Here is a 16963-nt window from a genome sequence, read left to right as displayed (position 1 = left end):
ATCCTCGTATGCGCACCATGCTCAGTATGGGGCTGTATTTTGCGGCGATTTCGTGATGTCTTACATGGAACATCTGCCGTCATGCCTTATCTGATCTGTTGCGGTCAACTTTAGTTTCCATGCTCTACATAGGCCGACATGCCCCACATCAGACTGAGGAAGGCGTGAGGTGCTGTCATGGTGTATGTGGACGTGATATCCCTGTAGTTTCGGTCCTTTGGAGATACAGAAAAGAGCTTGGTTAACTCTAACTGCAAAGGTCTGGCCTGCAAGGTAGGTGTAACCATAATCAAGACGCCAGTTCACTACCGAGGGAGCAGAATCATGGAGAACAAGCAATCTATTCCCACTCACTACTAGATCTCTCAGTTTGTGTAGCCCGGTCATAGTCTCTCTTGACAGACACGTCAACTCATTTCGGCTCAAATCTAGCCTACCAAGCTCTGTTAAGGATTTGAACGCCCGAGATGGAATGCTTTTGATGGAGTTTGCTCCCAGAGACAGTTGGGCTAACCATTTGAGACTGTGAAACCAAGATGAGTCGATGCTTTGTAATGCGTTATTGTCAAGGAGCAATGATCTTAGGTTAGTAAGGTTCTGGAAGCATGTTGGATCTATGATACTTATGTTATTGTGGGACAATGACAGGGTACGCATCCACTGCGGAGATTTCAAACTGTCAAACCAAGCTCGCTTGACGTGAGTCAAGTTGTTGGAATTAAGCTGCAAGGAAGACAAGGACGGAAATGTGACCAAAGTGCCCTGTTCCAAATCTGTGATTCCACAGCTGATGAAAGCGAGAGTACCTGTATTGAAATTCTGTGAAGACTTTTTGGGAGGCAGTAGCTTCTTGACTGAGAGTACCCCAAGTGTAGCCCCCCTAACCGCCACACTAGTTACATCAGGAAGGCACAGAGAAGTTGGCTGGGAGAAGTTATTTGTAATACGCGCGGGTTGCTGCGCAGTGCATAAGACACAAATACCTCGAATACCCGGACCCAAACTGTCTGGATTACGAAAAGGGACGCAGTCTGACCATTGTCTTGTGTACTTGCATCCAGGAAAACATGTCGGTTCTAAACCTACACATCCAACTACGATGGCGAGAACAGTTACAATCCTTGATACTATTTTGAACATTATATAGATATTTAACATACAATGCTTTAACATTCGGGGAATGACTAAATACGAAGCCGTCCTCTGGCGTCTCCGAAAATCGCTCTGGTTTTATCCACTTTCGGGACTGGTGAACAACAGGCCAGCTGTCTCCCCTGAAAAATGAACGTGTAGTTTGTAATTTTGTCTGGATGTATATATACATTGAATGTATCTTTAACTATCCGACCTCTCTACCAAAACAAATACTAGTGTGTGTGTGTATGTGTGTGTGTGTATGTGTGTGTGTGTGTGTGTGTGTGTGTGTGTGTGTGTGTGTGTTTGTGTGTGCCATCGCCGTCAATCGGAAATGTGAATTCGTGTACATGTAACTAAAGTAATATAGAATACAACTACATTTCTTCTTCGTAATAAGCTTAAGGCTAGCAGCACAGGACAACTTGAATATCTGTAAAAGTATCAGGCAGTCTTACCGTAGTCGGCGGGTCCGTCGAACCTTGGTCCGCGCCCACCGTAGTCAGCGGGTGCGTCAAACGCCACTCCGAGCTGGTCACCCTGCCGATAATCGTCAGTCGGTTCGGTGGGTAGGTTGCCGACTTTCTGGGCGTCGCCACGCTAAAGGAATAATAGACAATGCAATAATTAGCTCTTATTGTTGTCAGCTCTTAAGCGAAACATATCACAACTTATATCATCATATCTGCAAATATCACAGTGGCTAGCTAAGCCTAACAAGAAATGTTTTGTGTTCCCTCATTTCGAAACCATGGCCCGGCCGGGCTGTTTGTGGAAAGGAAATGTAGTAATAAATGCATACGTCCTTTCAGTATGTTTTGAAGGAAGACGCGTACTCTCCAAGCAGACCTTAGGCTTCGATTGTCTTGTTGGGCGTTTTGTCGGACTTCAGTTTCTTTTATCTTTCAAACTACATGTAGGCTGACGGACGAAAGAAAGAAATGCATGAAAGCTTGACAAAACCTCTTGAAATGACGCTTAAAACCAGGTGCCGTAGCTTAACCTGCTTGAAGACTGTAATAAGTGTACTGACGTTTGTAGTAAATTAGTAGGACATGTAGTAGAATGAATTATTATTCTATCTAGCTACTGTTAAGTTGCATTTTGCGGACGAAACTATCAGGGTTGTTTACATTATACAACGAGACATATAGCATAACCAACAATATCTAAAATACATCTGTGATGTGGAAATACTTTAAGTTTAAATATTTTTGTGTATACATTTAGCTTAAAACATTGACATTGTGTATTATTATCTCTACGGTCTATGTACCAATACATGTCAACATTAGAACTCCAGATAACTTATTGTATGCATATATAGACTCTCAATAGTCCATTAAATCATTGGTGAATTTACATCACAAATTTTGAAATCAAGTTTTATTGTACTAAGACCATCTACCCTGAACGAAAACACAAATTTCCGAAAATTTTTGGTCCCTGGCAAACAAGTTATATTTGCCATTTCTGGGCTTTGTACATGGATCTCCCAACCCGATGTGTCCAATTTTTGAAATTTCAGTATATTTCTGTACATGGCCCGGGTATGTCAAATTTCTTCGGTGTCCCAGGGTTCAGAAATTTCTGTAAATTTGAGTTTCTGTGCTAATTGAGGGTGAGAGGGTAGTTACCGGCAGTGTAGGTCGCTCTTCCCGGCCTCCCTTTCTCGGTGCGGCAGGACGGTTGCGTGCAGACTGGAACAGCCCAGAAAATGGCCAGCAGTCGCTGAAATGACAAAGGAACAAAAACAATTAGTCAATGCTTTCATGATAAAAAGTAGATTGAGATGCAACAGAGGACTTACAAAAATGTAACACTAGTTTAGCTTTATTTGACGGGGTATCCTAACGTTATATCCGTTCTTCTTATAGAAAGTCTGTGCGAAAGAATTTGTGAATACTGTGCATCTAAAGCATTGAAAGACAAAACACATTTCAATTCCAGGTGTTTATCTAATCATACCGAAAGAACCACATTGTTAAAAAAATTACAAATATATTCCTCATCTTCCCACATTAAAGGACGATCAGAAAGCCACTTTCTCCTTAATAACACAAAACCCACAGATTATAGAAATAGTAAGACTCTTGCATTCCTCTGCTTCCAAATCCAACCTATCTAGAATTAGTATTCGAGTAGTGTCTTTGTGTAATAATATTTATCATTGTTCATTGTTACATGCATGTTCCATGTCTTGTTTGTACCTTGTACCTGCAATTAGCCTACGGGCATAAACTTGCAAATACATTTTAAATTCTTTAAAAAACATGGTATTTATGGGTATCAAGTCGACGAATGGTGGTTTGAAACTGCAATGTTTTCAAAAATGTCATATCACTAAATACCCTGCGATTAAAAACAACGTATACAACGTTATGTAACCCCTTTGGATAGAGGTGAACTAACGCTACCTAATTATGATTATTAAGCTAGTGCCATGGGCAAAAAATCGCAATTCTTTTCGTAGGTAAAATTATGACTGTAGCTGTCTGTTCTCAAAACAGCATTTGTTAAAATCCCATGAAAATTGTATGACAAATCTGACTACACTCCTAGCAGAGACGTTTTTGTCGGGTTTTCTATTTTGGACTGTTTTGAATTGGTCTGTGGGCACGAAGAAAAAACCTGTACAAAATAGAAAGCTCAACAAAAACTTTAAAAAACAAAACATCAAAACTGTTCTAGAGGCGTCAAAAGAGAGACTTACCGGTAGATCAAGCGGTAGCGGGCGCTTTTTCTCATTTTTGCATCTTGTGGTACTTCCGATAGGAAAATGGCAAGTTGTCGTCTCTGCTCTTTTCTCCAGCAGTTTTTGTTATGGACGGCGAGCCGCACTTCTCAACACTCTCGCTCCGTAGCCATGGCAACAGCTATGCAGCTGTCAGTCAACCCGTGTGCTATGTCGCTTACGCGGTGAAAATGTTTGATTTATTCATTTAGAAAAAAAATTCTTCCCAACACCGACTGCACGTATACAGTGTATTAATAAATCTGGCAGGTCTCAGTATTTAGTTCTATGTTAATTCATGGGATATTTGAAGAAATTGTAGATTGAACGATGGAGAGAAAAGTGTATCCACAATTCAACTTATTGGATTTTACAATGTCACCACTTACAAGTTACGTAAAGCTTGCAGAATTTGTTTTCTGTTATTTTGCACCGTACAGGTGTACAGCATAAACTGGGTACCGGTATAGAAAATTCAGGACAGTTACCATTCAGTTCCAGACGATCAGGTTCAGGTCCGGAATTGAATTATCTGTGTACTTTTTATACTCAAAACTAAGTTTTATTAGGTGGCGTATCCGACATCCATTGGCATTTTAAAATAAATATTATCGGTATAATATGTGAAAATTTGTAATCGGTCCAACATCTCATAAACTAAAGGTTTTGTACCGGTATAACGTATCGGTACCCACCCCTAGCGTGCTTCCCTCCCAGACTATTACAACTTCATTAAACTGAAGAATCTCGGCGTGGGACCGAGCTCGCGAGGAAAACATGCATGCCATTCCGGCAAGGAACTCACGAGTCAAACATAAAAAAACTTAATCTCAGCGAGAAATGCTCGAAATGTCACGCGGGGAGGGTTGTGATCAAAAGTAATTGTCTGCATATTGTAGTGCTGATATACATGTGCATTGGTGGTACTCTCCAAGCAGAGGTTAGGCTCCGGCCGTTTCTTTTTTTTTACAATTTATTACGTGAGACCTAAAGGAAAGTGTACAGATAAGAAGCACGATAAAAACGCGTTAAACATCGTTAAAAAAAGCCGGAGCCCAACCTCTGCTTGGAGAGTACCTTGATGAGAGTGTTACTTGAGGTTGCTTTATGCCGACATACATGTAAATTACCGCGGGGTAAGTCGATTTAATAACCAAGTGTCGACAAACATTTGTTTCATATTGTAATGTTTTCAAAATATTCCACTTAGAAAACACAGCCCGTTCACCTGATATTCCAAAATACCCTGTTTTTTTAAAATACATAAACTGTATAAAGGTTAAGCGCGGATAAAGTTGAACTGGCGTTCTCATGCATTGGGCCATGGGACTGTGTGTTGTACCGTAAACAGTTCACCAGATTTTCATGGTGCGGTTGAAATACTGCACAAGTCGTATATGGATCGTATTAATTCCATAAAGTTTGTATGGATCTATTGAAACCCGTATGTATATTTAAGCACCCTCGGTACAGTCTCCAGTTGTGAGTTCCGTGACCTTTGGAAAATGACGTAATATGTACATGTAAAATATGATTTAAAATAGAAAAAAAGTGTTAAAGCATAAAAGAAATTATAATCTGTAAAGTTCTTCTAGCGATCTGTTATGTCATAAGTATTCTGCAATTCTATCCCCATGGCCCCACAAGCCACGTTTACACTCTACTACCTTCAAAACTAAAGCATGTAATAATAGATGAGAACATTGATTATGTATTCATTTCAATGGCTTCCATTTGGGTGAAACAAAATAAAAATCGAGCCGGGATATGCCAAAATGAAGCCGGGTGCCCCCCTCCCATCTTAAAGGTTGTATACACGTATGTGTGTGTGCGTATTTCGGCAGACTGTCATTTTTTAACCTTAGCCAATCAAAATAGATTTTTAAGAATTCCATCTAACAAATACTTGAAAAAAAGTTATGAAACGCTCGGATATTGTATTGGGTCAGCGATATGGCTACGACTGTTTAAATGGCGACGGCCTTTCACAAGACGGAAACACGTGTCGACTATAGGTTATCACTGTCCACTCAATTATGGTTGAAAATGGCAAATGGCAACCAAGGAGCTTTGAACAGAACATGAACACTGGAATGTGACTTTAATGTTGCGGTTTTTCAAAAACGGTTTCGTATCATGTCAAAACATGTCCAACTTCCAGAGCAAAACCTACACATTTCCTTGTATCACAAGCTATTAACCACCAAACTATCAAGAACATAGCACGTCCAATTTCTGCTGCAGTACCAAGGTCACGAACCAGGGGGCTCGAAATCGAATTTGACCTTCGTCTTCCTAGCTAGGACCTATTCACCAACTAGATATCATTACAATCCATTCATTAAGTTGTGCTGACCACAAATATCCGGGAATTCAAACACACTCACACAGACACATCATTTTTCATGGAGTTAATCACGAAATAAACGACAAAGACATGCTAGCCAGCCATGTCCAGTTCCTCCAGGATCACCCTAGAGTAAGAGGTCCAGCCAGTGTAGGCGTCTCCGCCAGCGTGTCCATTTGCGCATGCGCCGACGTTGAAAGCAACCGTCAGTGGGCCAGCAGGCAGGTTGTAACACAGGCCGTCAACTGGGAAAATGAGAAGCGACATATTTTACACATTATTTGGGAAATAACCGTATTTTGTATATGACTGATTCCCCATTGATGTTTAACTTGATCTTATTTGTAACTTATATCATCTTTAGATAATGATTGCAATGAGGATGATATATTACATGTATTACTAGTAATCAATATGACAACCTTGGCTAAATGAAAGTTTGTACCTGATGAATTTAAATTTGATGAAAAAAATAGTTAATTTGCATATGTCGGTAAAATTAAAACAGTGGTTCCGTAAACTATGCGATACTCACCGATAGCCCATGCTACTTCTTATAAGGTATATCTTGTTTAGTACTTTTTTTTTTTACTTTCTTTAGTTCCTTTTCTTGAAAGCTCTGATATATGATCATTTTCATTTCATAGAAGTTCCATGTATTGTCGTCCGATAGGACACCGCCATTTTAAGAAGTAGCTAGCTAGTTAATTGCTCATCAGATTATCACACATTTCTGTTATTTGTACGGAATTCCAAAATCCCAAACGGGTGCGGTCCAGCCAGATAACTTCCTATTGTTGCACCACCCGGATTTTTCCACCCGTGCTTTTCCCTGGCAGTAAGAGACTACAGAGCATTGTGCTACCGCGAACTTAAAAACTTCGCAAAAAGTCCTTTTCCCGCTACCGCGAAATTAAATCCCCGCGAACTTAAATACATTTATAGTACGAATACGCTGGCAAATGGGGTGAGCCAAAAAAGTACGTTCTACCGTAAAACCCCTTACTTGTTGACACACGGTGGATGTTAACGCCGGGAGTGAACACTATGCCGTCTATCGGGGCCGGATTGCCGCACTCCTCGCCATTAACAGTGAAGAACCAGCGCGCGCAGACGGCGGATGATCCCCTGATCCTGAGATCACCGTTCCACGTCAGGCGCAATGCGGTTGTTGAGGACGCCTTGTTGAACTGGCAGTCCTGTATGTGGGAGGACAGATGATTCTTACGTTTATCTTCACTGATGAGAAAGGGAAATTTATTGCTCTGTGACCGGAGGGTAACCTCCGGTGACAGAGTTTTAGTTTTGTAAACGTAACGCGCGTTCGCATCTGCATCTGTATGTTCCCGATGTCGCAGTTGTATGTCGTTTAGCAGGTCCTCTGCACAGAGTAGATGCACTTTTTTTGCGGTAGCTGTTTTTATAATCAATCTAATAATTTCAGAAATCACCCCTAGAAAATGTACATCTTCCGGTACATTGGTATAGGTTTGCGTTATCTACGCCTTGCCGTAATTGGATACAGTCAAGCAGATGTTGCCGGATTTGCGCGTTTTGTGCACGTCGTGTTATCAGCTGTTTACAGACACCCTACAGTGTTAGATTGTATTGTATAGCAAGTGGCAGGAAAGAGTCGGTAACCATGTGTACGAATGTGGTTGCGTAAGAATATAAACAGAGCAATAGTTTGTTTAGACAGGATTAAACAAGGGGAGGGGCAAAAAATCAAAAATCAATATTTTTCACTCAATAGCTCGGGCTATAGACGATACATGTATGTAGCCTGGACGCCAGCCTGTCTCAGAAGCCAAATTTTTGGCTCTAGGATTACCCCTATCTAGACCAGGCTTTTTCGGGATTCCTGGGACAAGGGAGGAGGGGGTGGGCTTTTTTGACCCCCCCCCCCCCCCCTTCGTAATTTCAAAACAACTTGGGTTACGATCACATAATTTAGTGGGGATGATGTACTCGTAAAGTTTTATATTTTCTGTAATTTTTGTATCGCTATGACGTGAAATGACATAATTTAGACGTCATAATGTCATGTTTCGGGCTAAAATCGTAAAAATATGAAATTTCCGTTATACTTAAATGAATTGGACCAAACGATGACTATAAAGGTTACCTTATTGGTGTCTAAGTCTGCCAAGTCTTTTGTTGCCAATGACGACGACACTGATGTCTACATGACGTCAGAAAATGACGTCATTTGTCAGCCATCTTGGATCGACAAGCTTGAATTTTCTAAAATACGACTTTTTCCACATATAACCCCAAAACCGAAGAGAAATGGACTAAAAATTATCAAGTGATTGTGTTTTGTAAGAAAATAAAAGATTTTGACGGTATTTGAGTAAAATAACATGTATTTATCGTTGAAAATGACATTGTCCGCCATGTTGGATTTTGACCCATGACGTCATCAAATTAGCATGAATTATGAATATCTAATTAGAAATGTAACTTAAAATTAAACAGGATGTTAATGATATAAATAAACAAGTTTGATCTAGCAATAAAACTATGAAATCCCATAATTCAAACTGAAATTAGTAAATTTGGGAAAGTATGCCTTCAGAAACCCATTGCCATGGCAACACGAAAAATCACAAAGTAATTTTTTTCCAGAATTGTTGGCAATTGTTGGCAACAATATTCTAGGAAAAGTCACGTAGTTTCGTAGTCCTAGCACACGTCGTTCGCCAGTTATTCGACGTCAAATTTGGCGCAGGCACTTTTAGCCCCCCCCCCCCTTCCTGGTCTAGATAGGGTTAATATGCCCCCAAATCCCCCAACACCACCACTCCCTGGACTCTGATAAACGACGGATATTATTGAGATCGGTGGCCTGATATCCAGAATTATAAGAATGGCGATAAAAATTGTTTACCACAATCTTCCCTGAGTTCGCGTCGTTATCTAGGTTGTTCCAGACACATTGCTTCACTCTCGCTCTGGCTGCTATGCCTGGAGACCCAGTCTCCCCTCGGTCTCCTTTCGCACCATCACGACCGTTGACACCGTTGTTACCCGGGACGCCTTGTACGCCCTGGGGCCCACTAACGCAACAACACTGTATAAAACGGCAAAAACAAGTGATGCTTGTAAACAAGAAAGCAGGCAAAAATGGGTGTAACATACTTACACTACCAAAAATGATTGTGTATCTTGTTTTTCTTCCTCACAGAAAATATATCTTCCAGGAAGAAAATTATTCTGTCCCCAAGAAATCTGAGAAAAACGTGCTTGTTCATGGGGCAAGCAAATTTTTGCTTGAATTTTTTAGACATTTTTGAGATTAGTATTCTTACACCAAGAATACTATTCTTAAATCAAGAGCAAACATTCTTGTATTTCTTAAGAGTTATAAAATAACAAGCATTTCTAGAATTTTTTTCTTGCATCATAAGAAAAAACAAGAAGATTTTGCTTTTAATTTTCTGGAACTTTAAAAAGTTCCAGAAAATTCTTAGGTGTGAGAAAAATTTTCTTCACCAAAGAAGAATAGAAAAATTGTTCTTTGCGTGAGAATTAAGATTTTTGGTAGTTTCTTGTTTTGCTTGTTTTGCTTAGAATTTTATTCTACATATTCTTCTTGGAAGAATATTTTTCTTCATATAAGAATTGTCCATGGGGTAAGCAAAACAAGCAAAAATCATTTTTGGTAGTGAACGCTATAGTAATTCATTTTAGGAGATTTCAGCTACTAGTATTTGCTCGAATGTGAGATATACATATATTATGAATATAAAGAATAAAAACATGCAGCGTTTTAATATAAAGTTCTACACAATTTTTCCACCCCTTTTCATGTTACCTACAAGTACCACTCGGGCCTGAATTTGCAGTGGCTATTTTATTAGTAATGACATGGGGGATGAACTATTTTATTGGTGATCGACCACCACAATAATAGTAGTCGTTCAGTGCGCTCCTTACTACTTAGCCCCCAACCCCACCCTTTACATACAAGATATACTATTGGATACTTGACTTTATTTTAACCTTATTTTACGCATGAAAGCTATGGAGAGGCTACTATACTAAGTTGGTATGTGTGTAGTTCAAAGGAGTTATGTACAATATACAACTCTTCAGCAGAAATACTTTATTAGACACAGTACAAATTTTGTTTCTTCAGAATTATTTTTCGTCTTTAAACTTGTCTCAACCCGGAAACACGGGTGCATCTTCAACGCTGAGTAAGTGGAAAAGTTTATCTCCTCCAATGGCGTAAAAGATATAACGGGGGCCGCCCTAAGACGGTTCCCGTCCTAAGACGGTACGGATTTTTTGCTGATCTTATTATCCATAAGTACACCGTGTTTGTTGCCACTGACTATGCTGATTACAAAAGTAAATAAACCAAGTCCATGCACACAGCTTTAATTTGCATTCCAAGTATACTTTAACATATTTACTTCATGTTATTTAAAAACAGAATTCTAACAGTAATGTTGACAGTGCTGAATCACTGCGGTCACCGGCCTCTGCGTATTGGCGGCTCGTGTCGCTAACTATACGAACTCGTCCAAGCAGTCACACAACTGCCATGATACACACAAATAAAGCTCCATAAAACACTATGGATATGGGTCTTCAAATGTTTGTTGAGTAGAAAAGCAACCAAAAGGAAGCGACATAAACATTGCGACCATTGTACTCCCAAGGGAGTGTGGTCGTGAAGGTGGCAGACAAGAGAACGCTCCAAAGATTTATTTGACTGTAACAAATGATTCGTGCTGTCTATGAAAATAAGACTTGATAGAGAGATGTATATGATATTTTCATATAATCACACAGAGTTTTGTTGATGTTGGCGGTGTCGTTTTTTCGTAATGGTTTTTTTAGTCGGGCATTCACAATCAGTGCATTCAGCCCATTGCCCGTAAAAACATCAGCTGGATTGTTCTAGGTACAGCCTTCCTCATATGAGACAGAAAGTACATACAGTCACGATTTTACTGTTAAAAGTAATCTAAAATATCATACTATTAATTTTTTTCTGTGTACTTAAATTTACCACTTACTTCTGAAGAGAGCAAAATGTAAAAAAAGCGTACCGAGTTAGGCACATTGTCCAGCGTAGCACAAAATTGGAAGGTTACATACACGAAATTGTCTCACAGTGTTTGCCGCTTGTAACACGCAGCGCGAAAGGTTCATGAACCACATGAATGCATTTCTTATTCAAGTATGTTGTTCAAATCTATGTGTAAAAAATTCAGTCATCAAACTTTGACCACTCTCAGGCAACTAGCGATGGGGCGCCATGAGTTTGAGCGCAAGAAAAAGCGTGCCGTGTTGGGGCACCTCCCGTTAAACTTTTTCCTGTACTAAACGTTGAAAATGCATATATTGTGCGACCACTTTGCCAATAATATAGACTTTGCAACATTTTTTTCTGTACATAGTTATTTGGAGATGTACACTTACACCGAATACTTTCCGCGGACAGTTGTGAAATCTACTACCACACACTGTGACCACAATATCAGAACATGTTAAGTCCATGGAGAAGGTTACTGACCACCTGAGGAACTAGGAATAACTGCACAGCAGTTTCTGGGCGTTTTACCCAAACTATAGGGGTGTTGCCCAGTATTTATCCGGATCCGGATCCAGACCTTATAAAACATGGCGAAAATGAAGACGATAGAATATGTAACGACGACAGTTCTTTGAAAGACATATAACCGTTTATCCGTAGATCAGTACAGTTGAAACGTAAGCGTCCGACACGCTACCCACGATATTTTGTTTTGTTTTAACCTTTATTTATTCACTGCAGGCCGCTTTCCTTTGAGGTCATGTAAAGGTAGTATAAAATATAATAATGATACAAGTTGGCGTTACATTGAGTACTAATAAATCTATCAACATATATCATGTATGTGGAAGTTCAACACAAAATGAGACTTCATACGATACTGTGTGATGATGTCTCAGGTGAGTAAAAGGACCCACCTGTCCAGTCCTGCCGTCTTGGCTACGACTTGCTGGTGTCAACATCGCCACAACGACCACCGCAACCGCAACACGGCAGTAAAAACCCATGATGGACTCTCCTTGGTTGTTCTAGCTTGAAATGACGTGGGGAAGACTCGGAGCTGTGGTACTTCCTTGACGGTCGTGGTTAAAAGAAACACCTCATGTATCGACAAATGTAATGTTGTTATTGTATATTGTGCAGTTACGTATACCAGGGCTAGCCCTTGATAATACCCTTCGGCTAGTTGGGTAGCCCTGGCTGTATTTCTCACTATACAGCCGAATAAATCAAATCAAAAATCAAATCAAAGTCAAGTGTAACCCTATCCTTTTCTCGGCCACATGATACCATTGAGATCTACTGAACAATACTTTTTGGCGACACTCTCATGGAGCGAGTTCAATAGTATAGAATTAGGGTGTTAATTGGCAACGCTCTCATAGAATGAGCCTAACAGTACAGTACTTTGTAGTATAGTCCATTTGTCGTGCGACACAAATACGCCCATCCTTGTAGTGATAACAATGGCAAAGTTCGAAAGTAACGTTATTAATCTGTTTGTTCGTCTTCAAGGAACTTGAATAATGCCGTTGGTCTTTCAGGTGTTCTTTTTTTCATCACGTTTTTGTTGAGAAACAGACGTGAGATCTTTGCTGTCATTTAGTTACCCGTCTATAGAAAAAAAAGTTCCCAGCAAAACAACGAAAACACAGACGGGCTGCTTCTGACGTTAACTTAATGAGGGAAGAAAGTTGCTGTTTTCAAACGAAGGAGCCTTGGGCAAAAGCAGATTCATAATCAAGTTAGAAACACATTTTAAACTGTTGTGCAGCTTTCTAGTATACATAGTAATATCTTTCTGACAAAAAAAGATAAGCTATGCTGTTATAGAATACGTCTCATCGACTTTATTGATTTGACCACCCCCCACAAAATCAAGAGAACCCCTTATTATTTCTGCGGTCTCTAGCAACGTTGAAAGCGGTCTCTAGCGACGTTTGATATTATTGCAGTCAAGGTAACCTAGTCCTAGAAAGTATTTACCCTACAGTAATAGACAATTTCCACTAGTCGTCTCTTCTCACACGTCGACAATGTCATATCTATCTTTCTTAATCATTTACATAACGCATTGTGATATACATATTAGATAACTTTCCATCGAGCCGCAAGACTTAAAGAAAAGTGTACGAAATAGGAAGCCAGATAAAACACGTAATAAATCGTCAAAGAAAAAAGCCGGAGCCTAACCTCTGCTTGGAGATTCCTTAGTGAGAGTGTTACTTTAGGTTGCTTTTAGCCGACATACATGTAAACTAATTTCATATTTATCCGTGAGGAGAGTATCAGCGGAGAACAAATTGACGTAAATCTGTTTCAGATTGCAATGTTTTCAAAATATTGCACTTCGAAAAAACAACCCGTTCACTTGATATTCCAAAATACCCTTTTTGTAAATAAATTGCAGATAAGATAACCGCAGATAAAGGACTGTATGTTTTAATAGGTTCACTAGATTTCCATGGCATGTTCGGCTTTTAGTTACAAACCCTAAAAATTCTGCAGAAGTCGTATCCAGCCTTCTAAGTGGATCGTATTAATGCCATAGAGTTCGAATGGATCTATTACAACCCGTAGTAACATTTAAGGACCCTTGGTGCAGTTACCAGTATTGAGTCGTATGGCCTTTCGGGATATGACACGATATGCAAACATATGATTTAAAATAAAGGCAGAAGTGCAAAGCGTAAAAGAAAGTATTCTTAATTTATAAAGTTCGTCTAGCGTCTGCAAATATTGTTACCTATTTGTACTGAATTTTTTTTAAGATTTTAAAGCTTAAGTTTCGGGAATGCTTCAAATTGTGATTCATTGAGGCAAAATATAACAGACCCCTCACTGCGGCACGCCCTCCAGCACCACTCCCCTAAAAAAATTCTGGGGAGAGCCCTGTACGTCATAAGTGTAACGTCACATAGTACTGCTCACCCTCTCTTACTGACTCACTCATTCATACTCATTCACTTACTACCTCACTCACTAACTCACACTCATTTACTCACTACCTCAATCACTCACTAACTAACATATTCACTCGCTACCTCACTCATTCACTCACTCATTCACTCACACTCACCCATTCATTCACACTCACTTATTCACTAACTACCTCACTCACTCATTCACTCGCTCACTTACTCATTCACTCACTTAAAAAGAAGACCACAACAAATCAAATTGGTGTGGCCTAAAATGTATCTTGTAGTTCCAATGAAATCATCTACATGATATCTTGGCTTTTTTACTCTGATGGGGTGACAATGTTACGACGCTAAGACATGGGATCTTTGTAATCTCGACCCAGTCAACTTTACCAGGGTTAGGGTTAGGGTTAGGGTTAGGGTTAGGGTTAGGGTTAGGGTCGACTTAAGTAGGGTGTTAAGCAAAGTTGGTCTAATTAGAGTGGTACTTGGTAAAAAGACAGGAGCATCCGACATCCCTGGCTTTATTCGACGCATTTAGAAAGATTAACTTTGTTGATGTTGAACTTCGCAGACAGTGTTCACAGAAAGAATATCGCCATTTATTTATCATTAACATTGTGTGTTTCTATTTTACCTCAGGAATTCCTCGATGAGTGTTGAGTTCATCTCGCCTCTCAGTTAGGCCGCCATTCATCAAGCCCCGAGGAGGTAAGGTGGTATTTCACTCCACTTGGGACAGCGGTGTGGCACTGCGGGGTCCGAACATTATCCATCGAATTTCAGAGATAAAGACGAATTTTTCGTACGCATCACAAGGATCAGCTGCCTTCTTGTCGTCATTATATCCTGCTACATTAGTTAGGTCTCTGCCGCTTCTTCTATGGTATTGAGGCTACCAACTTCCAATTCATTGACTTAACGACGTTACCGACTGTTTATTCAGTTAAACATATGAAAGGGAGATATTATCATTCTTTGTATCATTTTTTGTATTTATGTGTAACACAAACCAGACTCTTCATCCTGTCTGTACGTCGCGATGAACAAACAGGATAAGTACCTGGCAAACTACAATCTTCTGTTTCTTATGGAATTGTTTTTTTATCTGGAGTTAAGGAGAGGACTTGTAAGTAACCCCAGCTGGCAGGTGATGCTACGCGATTGTAAACAGGAATAACCTTTAAAAGGGCAAGCCGTGTAACCCCCGGCCTTATTCAACTAGAAAGCGCTCGCGTGCGACCATGCTTCGAGCTAAATACGATTTGTTTGTCCCTCGACTTCGTAATCAGAAGATCAAGCAAAAAGTAAAAGCATGAATGTAGAGACAATGAAACACACAATGCGCAAAGATATTAATTTTACTATACAGTAGGAAACTAGTTAACTCTATCCAGTCTGGGCTTTTTGGGCCTTCCCTGACCTGGGGGGGGGGGGGGGGCTCATTCGACCCCCCTTCGTATTTTCAAAACGGCTTACTGTACGATCACCAAATTTGCAGGGAAGGTTGTGCTTATCGAGTTTTATAATTCCTGCAATTTTTATATCATTATGACGTAATATGATGTAATTATGACGTCATTAATTACCTCCATGAAATGTCATGGAATGGAGGTTATATTTTCTGTTATGTGTCTCTGTCTGTGTAGATGATTACTCAAGAACGGCTGGATGGATTGGTTTCATACTTGTTGTGTTGGTGGGGTGTGATGAAAGCTCGAATCGATGAGATTTTGTGAGCCGTATCTGTCGTTATAATCGATGTAATAATATCAAAAATCACCCCTATATTTCAGATATATTGGTACAGGCATCGTGCTGTATGTGTTTGTTAATGGGCTTAGCTGCACGCAGATAGTGAGGTGACAGCTGTTTGGGGAACCCCCAGTAGTTTTATTTATGTCTGCTTAGGACTGTTTGAAATATTTGTAACAGTTGGCACTGTAGTTACCTCCATGAAATGTCATGGAGGTTATATTTTCTGTTATGTGTCTCTGTCTGTGTACAAGTTTAGTAAAGAACGGCTGGATGGATTGGTTTCATACTTGTTGTGTTGGTGGGCTGTGATGAAAGCTCGAATCGATGTGATTTTGGGCGCCGTATCTGTCGTTATAATCGATGTAATAATATCAGAAATCCCCCCTATATCTGCGATATATTGGAACAGGCATCGTGCTTTAAGTGTTTGTTAATGGGCTTAGCTCCAAGCAGATAGTGAGGTGATTTGTATGACAGCTGTTTGGGGAACCCCGAGTTTTTTAATATGATGATTAGTTTTATTTATGTCTGATTAGGATATCATGGAGATGTGAAGCGTAAGTATAATTGTAAGAAGTTGAGGTACATTTAACGGTAACGGTAACAGGTATGGATGTCTCACATACTGTACTGCTGATTTGAGTGACATGGTGATTAAAATGCCCTCTCAATAGGTCCTCTCATCTTAGATGGGTTGGGTGTCAGAAGTTTTATTGGCGATACAGATGTTCTGATTTCGTTACGATAAGGGACAGTTGTTAGTTGTCTCTTTCGTAGCCAATGGTACTTGTTTTTTAGCAGACGGGGTTGGCGCCAAGTATTCATCTTACAGTTAATGTAGGGCTGTCAGAGGAAAGTGTGCATCTCATTTTTGTACCGTGTGATCAGCTGATGTTATGACATATTGGTGGAAAATCAAATCACCATCTGACTAAAGTTGGCCACATCCCATCTTATTTCTGAGTTTCCCAACTTCCTCCCACCACATAGCTCTGAGGCACATAGTCGAACCTCAA

Source organism: Branchiostoma floridae, chromosome 2 (genome assembly GCF_000003815.2).
Source record: "Branchiostoma floridae strain S238N-H82 chromosome 2, Bfl_VNyyK, whole genome shotgun sequence".
Classification (NCBI taxonomy): Eukaryota; Metazoa; Chordata; class Leptocardii; order Amphioxiformes; family Branchiostomatidae; genus Branchiostoma; species Branchiostoma floridae.
Note: the sequence above shows the minus strand (reverse complement) of the source record.